This window comes from Henckelia pumila, chromosome 3 (assembly GCF_033568475.1).
Source record: "Henckelia pumila isolate YLH828 chromosome 3, ASM3356847v2, whole genome shotgun sequence".
NCBI lineage: Eukaryota > Viridiplantae > Streptophyta > Magnoliopsida > Lamiales > Gesneriaceae > Henckelia > Henckelia pumila.
Genome location: NC_133122.1, coordinates 86,465,653 through 86,476,022, shown reverse-complemented (window position 1 = coordinate 86,476,022; position 10,370 = coordinate 86,465,653). Strand labels below are relative to the sequence as shown.

The 10,370-nt window shown below is 32.5% G+C and overlaps 1 non-coding gene across 1 annotated transcript; it reads left to right on the top strand.

The window, feature by feature from the left end:
- Positions 1-2,704: 2,704 nt before the first annotated feature.
- LOC140894052 (small nucleolar RNA R71) lies at positions 2,705-2,815 on the top strand. Its single transcript, XR_012153605.1, has one exon. It is a non-coding gene; the product is annotated as a small nucleolar RNA R71 (small nucleolar RNA).
- The last annotated feature ends 7,555 nt before the right edge of the window (positions 2,816-10,370 follow it).

The window sequence follows — 10,370 nt, the reverse complement described above, 5'->3', positions numbered from 1 at the left end:
GTGCCTCCGATCGCTCATCGGAGCTTCCGATCCTGTTCAGAGCTTCCGATCGTGCCTTCGGAGCTTCCGATCCGTCCGATACTCAATTCAATTAATTAGCATTAATCCTTTAATTACTCAATTAGGGCACGAGCTACTACAAAAACTTCCACAAATTCTTCAATCATGTCACTAAAAATACTTAGCATGCATCTTTGAAAAGTAGCCGGGGCATTACATAAACCAAATGACATTCTTTTAAAAACAAAAGTTCCGAACGGACAAGTGAAATTAGTTTTTTCTTGATCTTCTAATGATATTGGTATTTGATAATACCCCGAATACCCATCAAAAAAACAATAATAAGGATTACCTGCCACTTTCTCTAAAATTTGATCTAAAAATGGTAACGGAAAGTGATCTTTTCTAGTTGCATCATTTAATTTTCTATAATCAATGCACATACGCCAACTAGATGGAATCCTAGCTTGTAATAATTCTCCCTTTTCATTTTTTATAACAGTGATGCCTGATTTTTTTGGTACTACTTGTGTTGGACTTACCCATTTACTATCCGAGATTGGATAAATAATTCCGGCATCTAATAGTTTTAAAACTTCATTTTTAACAACTTTTTTTCATGTGTGGATTTAATCTTCTTTGTGGTTGTTGATATGTTTTAGCATTTTCTTCCAAGTGAATTCTATGTGTGCAGATTAAAGGATTTATACCTTTTATATCTTGCAAAGTCCATCCAATTGCATTTTTGTGTTTTTTAAGTAGTGTTATTAAATCTTCTTCTTGTTTTGGTAAGAGGGTAGAAGATATTACAATAGGATATGTTTGATTTTCACCAAGGGAAGCATATTTTAGTTCTATTGGTAAGGGTTTTAATTCAAGTTTTGGATGATCATTTTCTTTTACTTCTTCAAGTTCATTAATTTCTTCAAATAACTTTGATTTAAAAACATTTTTTGAATCAAAACTTTCCACTAAACAAACTTCAGATTGTTGATTTAAGTTTTCTTGTTGTATATTTTTTTCCACGATTGTTTCTATTGCATTATCATCTTCATCTTCATTAATACTTGGTTGTTTACATAAATTGAGCACATTAAGTTCTAAAGTCATATTTCCAAAAGACAATTTCATTATTCCATTTCGATAATTAATTAAAGCATTTGAAGTTGCTAGAAATGGACGTCCCAATATTACTGGAATTTCGTTATGTACTTCTATTGGTTGTGTATCCAAGACAATAAAATCCACGGGATATATGAATTTATCAACTTGAACTAATACATCTTCTACAATACCTCTAGGTATTTTGATTGACCTATCGGCTAGTAAAAGAGTAACAGATATAGGTTTTAAATCTCCCAACTTAAGATTTTCATAAACTGAATAAGGAATTAAATTCACACTTGCTCCCAAATCTAACAAAGCTTTTTTAATTTTATTTTTTCCAATAATACATGAAATTGTTGGACAACCGGGATCTTTATATTTCAAGGTAGAATTATTTTGAATAATAGAGCTTACTTGCTCCGTTAAGAATGCTTTCTTCTTTACATGCAATTGTCTTTTCACAGTACATAAATCTTTTAAAAACTTTGCATAAGAAGGCACTTGTTTAATAGCATCTAATAATGGAATATTTATTTTTACTTTTTTAAAAACTTCATAAATATCAGAATCATTTTTTTGTTTTTTATTATTAACTAATGCATGAGGGAAATGAACATGTTTATTTGACTCACATATTATTTCAGATAATTTATCATCAACTTTCTTAATCTTAGGACTCAAAGTATCATCTTTCTCGAAAGTATCAAGATTTTCATCCTTACTCTTTGAGTTTGACTGATCTTTGTTTTCATCACTATATGGATCATTAACTATTTTACCACTTCTAAGAGTAATAACAGATTTTACTTGATCAAATTTTTCTTGATTTTGATTTTTAGGATTAGGTTGTGGTTGAGATGGAAATTTTCCTTTTTCATGAATATTAAGTGCAGATGCAAATTTTGCAAGAGTTTCTTTCAAATCATTCATAGATTGAATGTTTTGAATATTGATAGACTCTTGCTTTTGAATGTATGCATGAATTTCATCTTCAAAATGTTTTCTTGGAGGTGGGATATAAGGAGCATAACCTTGATGACTTTGGTTATTGTGAAAAGGTTGTTGTGAAGGTTGTGCATTATTATCGTTCCTCCAACTAAAATTAGGATGATTTTTCCAACCAGGATTATATGTTTGTGAAAAAGGATCTAATGTTGGTTTTTTAAAATTGTTAACATAATTGGCTTGTTCATGAAGACATTCTTTAAATGAAGGCAAAGTAGGACAATTTTTTGTAAGGTGATCATGTGTGTCACATATATGACAAACAATTTCTTGAAAACTTTTTAATTGATCACTCTTTTTCATTTCTAAGGACTCGATTTTTCTTGCTAAAGATGCAAGTTTAGCTTGAACATCTACATCATCTTTAAGATGATAAATACCACCTCCATTTGTTGAATTATTGGTTTTACTTGGTGGTTCAATTGAGCCTATATTATCCCAATTTTGAGCATTTTCTGCTAATGACTCCAAATATTCCATAGCTTCATTTGGGTTTTTATCTTCAAAAGTTCCATTACACATGAATTCTATCATTTGCCTATCTTTTGGTATTAAACCTTCATAAAAGTGAGAAACTATCCTCCATATTTCAAAACCATGATGTGGGCATGTATTAAGTAACTCTTTATATCTATCCCAACATTGATAAAATGTTTCCCCTTGTTTTTGAGAAAAAGTTGTAATTTGTCTTTTAAAAGAGTTTGTTCTATGGGAAGGAAAAAACTTTTTTAGAAATTGTTGTTGCATTTCTTCCCATGATCTTATTGAACTTGATCTCAAATTTTGCACCCATGTTTTAACTTTATCTTTTAAGGAAAAAGGGAAAAGCTTTAATCGAACAGTATCCATGCTACAATTTTGATCATTATAAGTGTTGCAAACCTCCTCAAATTCTCTTAAATGCAAATATGGATTTTCAGAATCTAAGCCATGAAAATTTGGTAAAAGTTGAATGACTTGTGGCTTAAAATTGAAATTAGATGCATCAGGAGGAAAAACTAAACAAGATGGTGTACTAGTTCTTATTGGATTCATATGGTGCCTAAGTGTTCTTGGTTGTTCATGTTCTTGATGATGATGATGATTATTATTATTATTATTATTATTATTATTATTATTATTATTATCATCTTGATTATTAGAATTATCGTCCATGTTTAAAATATTTTCAGTTACTCGAACAAGTCTACCACTTTGTTTACGACTCCAAACAATCATACAATTAAAAACAACATACTATTTACATAAATAACATAAAATTAAACTTAATTTATACCTCCCCGGCAACGGCGCCAAAAACATGCTACAACTTAAATTGTAATTCACCCAAGTGTAGGTTGTCTGCAAGTAATATACTCGTGAGTACGAGATCGATCCACGGAGAGGATGTTGTAAGTTTAATTTTAGCAATGATATATTATAGATGAAAATATTATTATAAAACTTCAAATACACAAATTATAAAATTGTCAAGGCTTCAAAGGTTCATTGTTGGTTTATTTAAGATTGCTTAATAAAAATAAATAAAAGAAACTAAAATAAGAATAAACATAAAAGAACAATGAAATATTTAAGCAAGTATATCATATAATATAGTTCCCACTATATTAATATCAGCCGATATTTAATACATGGTACCCATAATATATATATAAATGCATAAATATAAATTGACATAAAAGTAAATGTTAGATCAAATCACAATATTTCATTTAGAACAAGCGGCAGAGCCACGCTATCGTCTAAATAAAATATATGACTTTATGTTAGATGCGATAAAGTAAATGTTAGTTGCGGAAAAATAAATGTTATATGCGAGAAAGTAAATGTTAGTTGCGTAAAAGTAAATGCTAGTTGCGATAAAGTAAAAGTTAGATGCGAGAAAGTAAATGTTAGTTCAAATCACAATATATTATTTAGAACAACCGACAGTATCACGCTATCATCTAAATAATATATATGACTTTATTATAAATAGATACTTATATTTATAGTATATAATTATTGTAGTATTTATTGTATCATATTTGACAACAAATCAAGGTAACCACATTCAAGGTACCAAGCATTTGATGTAAATAGTTAACAACAAATCTTCCAAAATTATACCTGCAAATAAGGATCAATTAGAAAAACAAAACAGAAATAGAAAAAGAGAAGAATATACAAAATATAAACAATCTTACTTGACCAACAATGAAACTTTTTCACCTTGACATAAAAATATTTAGTTTGCCATGAACATGAAACTCAAGAGTAAGGATAAAATAAATTTCATACTTGAACTTGAGAAATATGCACACTCAAACTTTTATTCTCACACACACAATATTTATTTTACAAATGAGGACTTCTCTACACTCTTGCATACTACAAAGCTTATACAACACATCTATTTATAGGCCAAATGAGAGCAAGGGTCCAAGACTCATTAAATATGGAATAGTAAAGTTGGTGGGTGCTTGTCTCCTTGAATGTCAATACATTGACCCAACTTTAATTGGCATGTTTGATGCCTAAGACTTCTGATTTTGCTTCTGTACAAAACATATAACACGTAGCCCTTTGTCTGTCGATGTGTTTTGACAACTCATTCACCCCTTTTGGATAAAATATGAAATACTTATGATATTTTTACTCCAAGCTGGTCATAGTAAAAGTAAATCTGTCTCCATTTTGATGTTTGATTATTTTGATCATCTGAATGAAGTTTTTGGAATTTCTTGTCTTCTACAAAGTTGAAGATGCCTCTTTTGTAATTCTACAGGTTTTAAGATTACTCCATTATGACCTCTGTAGCTTGAGTAATTTTACTTTTACCAAACCTGCGCAAACCGTAAAATACAACATTTTAGTAAAACATTTAAATATAAACACATAACACTAAAATAATACAACTTCATAATTTTAATTAAACTTAAATTTTAAAACACACTTTTTAACATATAAATAATTACAAATTTTAAGTTTCATCATCCATCACATGCAACATTTCAAAGATTTAACTCAAACTAACTCAACACTTCAAAATTCAACACACATCTTCAAAACCAATACTTTCCCAACTCTAAACCAGAAGAATCTATCAACACACATAATTTATCAAGAATTTCTCAAGAACGAGTGAAATATCACGATATCATAAACATCATGCTTTTATGCTTCTCAAACCTTAAAAATCATGCATAAAACTCATCAACACACATCATTCCTTATCAAAATACATATATCTTGAATGGTGGTTTAAAAATTATTTAAAAACTTGCCTTAAAAACTTCTCAAAGTCCTTGACTTGAACTTTGGCTTACCAAAATCTTGAAGAACCGTGAAGATTCAAGAAAAAAACAAGAAGAAGAAGATGAGATAATAGAGAGAAGGGGGAGGAACCGTGCAGATGAAGGGAAAAACAATGAATGTCAAGGGAACAAGGGAGCATGGAATTAATGGGGTGGGAACCCGGGTAGATAGATAGAATAACAATATAAATTGTGTGTTGACTACATAAAACATGATCAGAGCACACATCCCAACTTGTACTGATAGAATTACTACCTCTCAACTCGTTTATCAAAAACATTTCAATATTATACTCAAAACACTCGTAAAAATACGTTCTAACACCTCGTTCATAGGTTAGTCTCGTCCTATGAGTCCAGAATCAACTCGACCTGAAATCATTTACTTAATCAAAATTGTTAAACGTAAAATAAACATAATCATGGAATCATAATCATTAAATCATAACTTAAACAATATATTATATAAAATCATTAAATATTATTTTAAAATTATTGTGAGCGAGTTTAGTGGATTTGGACCTTACAAAAATAATAAAAAAGAACACCAAGGATTTGTGTAGTTCACCCAATATAGGCTACGTCAACGGAGCTACTGCAAATATTTATTACCGGAGACATATTAAAATTGTATACAAAACACTTTCTCTCACCAACCCACACACCGAGTATTACCGAGAAAATAATTTCTCTAACTCACTCAAGAGAATACTCAAGAAAACTCTAAGTATTTTTCTTATGCTCTCTCTATTTTAAGAAGCTCTATATTGCTTCGTTTTGGGATAATTCGAATGAAGAGCTAAGCTTCCTTTTTATAGGCAAACTTATTTGTGTGAACATGGAAATTTTTCCTTCGGCTTTCTTAATTCAATCAACCAATCAATTCCCTTGTCAAAATTTGCAGCATATTTGTCAAGAAATCCTGCCACCACCAAAAATAATTTAATTCTATCCACCTAACATTTCTCCCAATTTAAGACTTGATTTTAATCATGGCTTCACACAGTCAATGCAACAACTCATGCCTCTTCTCTTATATTTGCAATCCGATGTGTTTTTCAAAGCTTACCATCTTTTTGAGCATGTTAGCTGAATTTTTACTTCCAGGAATCTTCTCAAGCATCAAGATTCCATATTACAGAATCGATCTGATGAAATGGTATCGAACCTATATATTCTTTGTCCTAGCATTATAAACAGAATTCTTTGCCAAATGAATAGCACTTTGATTGTCACAGTATAATGTGCTATCTTCAAACTTCTGACCTAATTCCTCAAGAAATGATCGCAACCATATCATCTCCTTGCTAGCTTCTGTCACTGCAACGTACTCAGCTTCAGTAGTCGAAAGTGCGACTATCTTTTGCAACTTGGACACCCAGATTACAGCCGTACTACCCAATGTGAACACATATCAAGTACCACACTTCCTACCGTCTAGGTAACCACCCATGTCGGCATCGACGAATCCTTGTAAGTCTTGATTAGTCCTCCTAAAGCATAGAGATAAAGCAGCAGTACCTTTCAAGTAACTGAGAATCCATTTCACTGCTTCCTAGTGTTTTTTTCAAGGATTGCTCATGAACCTGCTCACAACTCCCACTGAATGTGCTAAATCTGGTCTTGTGCACACCATTGCATACAAGAGGCTTCTGACAACAGAGGCATAATGAACCTTATTCATATAAGCATGCTCCTGCTCTGTCGATGGTGATTGGGCTTTGGTTTGTTTGAAATGTGTAAGGCCCGGGATTTTTTAATTTAATCCGAGATTATTTAATTTTGATCCGAGTATATTTAATTTGGGAATATTTAGAGTTTCGATTTAAATTCTAATATTCTTAAATTATTTAGGATTGAAATTGAATTAAAATAAGGGCCGAGGACCGAATTGTAAATAATGAAGAATTGAGGGGCTAAAATTCAATTTGGCTTGAAGTTATCAGATTATTATTGCTTATTCATCAGTTTATACGTGTGATATGTATCTTTCTTCAGAAAACTTCAGAGCACCAAGCCGAGACCTTTCTTCTCTTTGATTTTCTGATTTTCAAATCCTCGTATCTTTTGATCCGGTTGTCCGATTTCAATTCCGAACATAGCGTTGCGTTCCTATTGAGACGAGCTTTGATTTGGTGTAAGTATTCTGATGATTTAACATATTTCAAGATTTTTTATGTGACAAAATCAGATTATGCTCTTGTATTTGTGTTCTTGAGTTTGTATATATCACCGTATAGAAGTTGAATCAAAGAACGGATATCGGTTGTATTTGTTATGATTTCCAGAATGTGTGTCGACCTATAGAGCCTCTGATATGCTGATATATGTGGTGTATGATTGTTGGCTCAAAGTCGGTATCGTTTCGGTTATCGATTTTCAATCGATATGCCGTCAATTTATAATTTGAGGCTGTTTCGGTGTCCTATGATTGAGCTGAGGATATCATAATTTCATAACTGATGTTTCTTGGTTATAATCATTATATTTCAGATTAGTAAGAGCTTGATCAACTCGTGAAGTCTGCTTTCGAACTGAAGAAGATTTGCTTGAGGTTTGAAGTTGTACTTTGAAGATGAAATGATGGAATTGAGCAGATTTGTATGTGAAGTTGAATAGATTATGATATATGAGTTGTTTTTGTTATGTTTCAGATTTGAAGCTTCAAGAACCGAGACAAAGAGAAAAGGTATAAGATGACATCGCAAGTCAGGGATTTGAAACTCTAGAATGAAGCTTCTTGAGTTGTCCATCCAAAATCACATACTTGGTTATTGTTTGATTTTATTTGATTGATGTTGTCGATCCATCACAGGTAGTGGATCTGTATTTAATATGAGATGATATGTTATATGAATTGATTCTTGCCAAGGTTTGCTGAACCTTATTTTCGAGTCAGACGACTACGATAGATGGATTCAAGATCGTATACGAATCTTGATGGCAAAGAGTGTGATAGGAATCAATTCTTTATATATGTGTTTACTCTATTCTCGAGTTGAAATGTTTAGAGTCGATATGTTTTTATATAACGCGTATATATGTTGATTATATTGAGATTGTATTCTCACCGAACGTTTTCGGCTGTTGTCTTGTTTTGTATGTGTACATGACGACAGATGGGGCAGGAGCTGGCCAAAGTCGACAAGGGTAGCTCATGAGAAAGTCTAGAGATGTGGACTCGGGTTATTGTAGTTGAAACGATGTATATTAAGCCTAGCAAGCATGTTAGAAACACTTATGAATGTGTTCTTGAGAAGTTGATGAACACCTTGTCTAGTTTCATGCTTTTGTTGGATTCCAAATGATTGGTTTGATGTATCAATTTGTTATAAACATGTTTAGATCTTGTTCTATATATGTCTACATGTTTTGGGACATTAGTATGTTGAATTGAAGGGATTGGAAGTCTCAAATTTTGCTGTCAAAAACCAGAGCAATAGAGTGCCAAGAGTTGTGCTCGGTCTGCTCTTTTTGGCAGACCGAGCGCAGCCTATTTTTCCCCAACCTGAGAGTTGGGTAAGAGGGGGGGGGGGGGGGAGGGCGAACGGTCTGCTCTTTTTGACCGACCCCGCGCACCCCCCTTTGAAAAAAAAAAAATTTTGTTTGATCTTATTCCTTCCTTGTTTATTTAATGATGTTTAATTACTAATTGTCCTAAGAATGAGATTAGCAACCCGAGGCCCCACAAAATGACTAGCAAAATGAGTACCCATAGCTTTAGCTTCATCCATGTTAAATATGCTAACAACCTTTTTCACGTACGCTTATTGAGGTAACTTCAAGATTCTATTCACCCGATCTCTTGAAATCCTCATTCCAAGGATTTGCTTTGCAGAACCCAAATCCTTCATAGCAAATTTCTTTGATAACTCTATCTTGAGCTTATCAATCTCCTCCATGTGAGATCCTACTATCAACATATGATCTACATATAACAATAGTATGATATACGAACCACCAAACTTTTTCACATAACAGTAGTGATCGGCTTGGCACCTCAGAAAACCATTGTTGCTCATAAATCCATCAAACTTCTTGTACCACTGTCTTGGAGCTTGTTTGAGACCGTACAAACTCTTATGAAGTTTGCATACCATTTTATCTTTCCCTCGTACATCAAATCCTTGTGGTTGTTTCATATAAATTTCTTCATCTAGATCACCATGAAGAAACGCTATATTTACATCTAACTGCTTCAGATGTAAGTCTTCCTTTGCCACTAGTACAAGTACTATTATGATAGTGGTTAAACTTACCACTGGAGAGAAAAACTCGGTGTAATAAATGTCTTCCTGCTGTTTAAAACCTTTTACAACAAGTCTCGTCTTGTACCGCTTGCTACCGTCATGTTATTCTTTTAACCAGTACACCTACTTGTTGTGTAATGTCTTTTTGCCTTTTGGAAGTTAAGTCAACTTCCACGCCTGATTGGATGACAGTGAATCCATATCATCTTCCATGGATAACTCCCACTTAGATAAATCATCATTTTTCATTGCTTCTTCAAAGGTTTCCGGTTCAACTTTATCTATCAGCAAAATATAATGAAGTGCAGGGGAGTATCTCTCAGGCGGTCTAATTGTTCTCGAAGATCTCCTGAGTTCAATTCTTGGAGTTTGTGGATCAGCTTCTCGTGTAGTTTCTTCTTCTTAGTTACTATTCTCCGACTCATTCATAGAAATATCTATCAATGACACTTCATTTGTCTTCTTGGATTCAAGACTGTTATCTCCAGCTACAATGTCTCACTTGTCCTTGTACAATTGCTCATTGAAAATTACATCTCTGCTCTGAATGATCTTCCGATTTTGTTCATCCCAGAACCAATAACCTAAATCGTTATCTCCATAACAAATAAAGAAACACTTCTTTGATTTTGGATCAAGTTTTGTTCTGCTTGATGAATCAATATGAACATATGAGAGACAACAAAACACTTTCAAGAAGAAAGGTTTACTC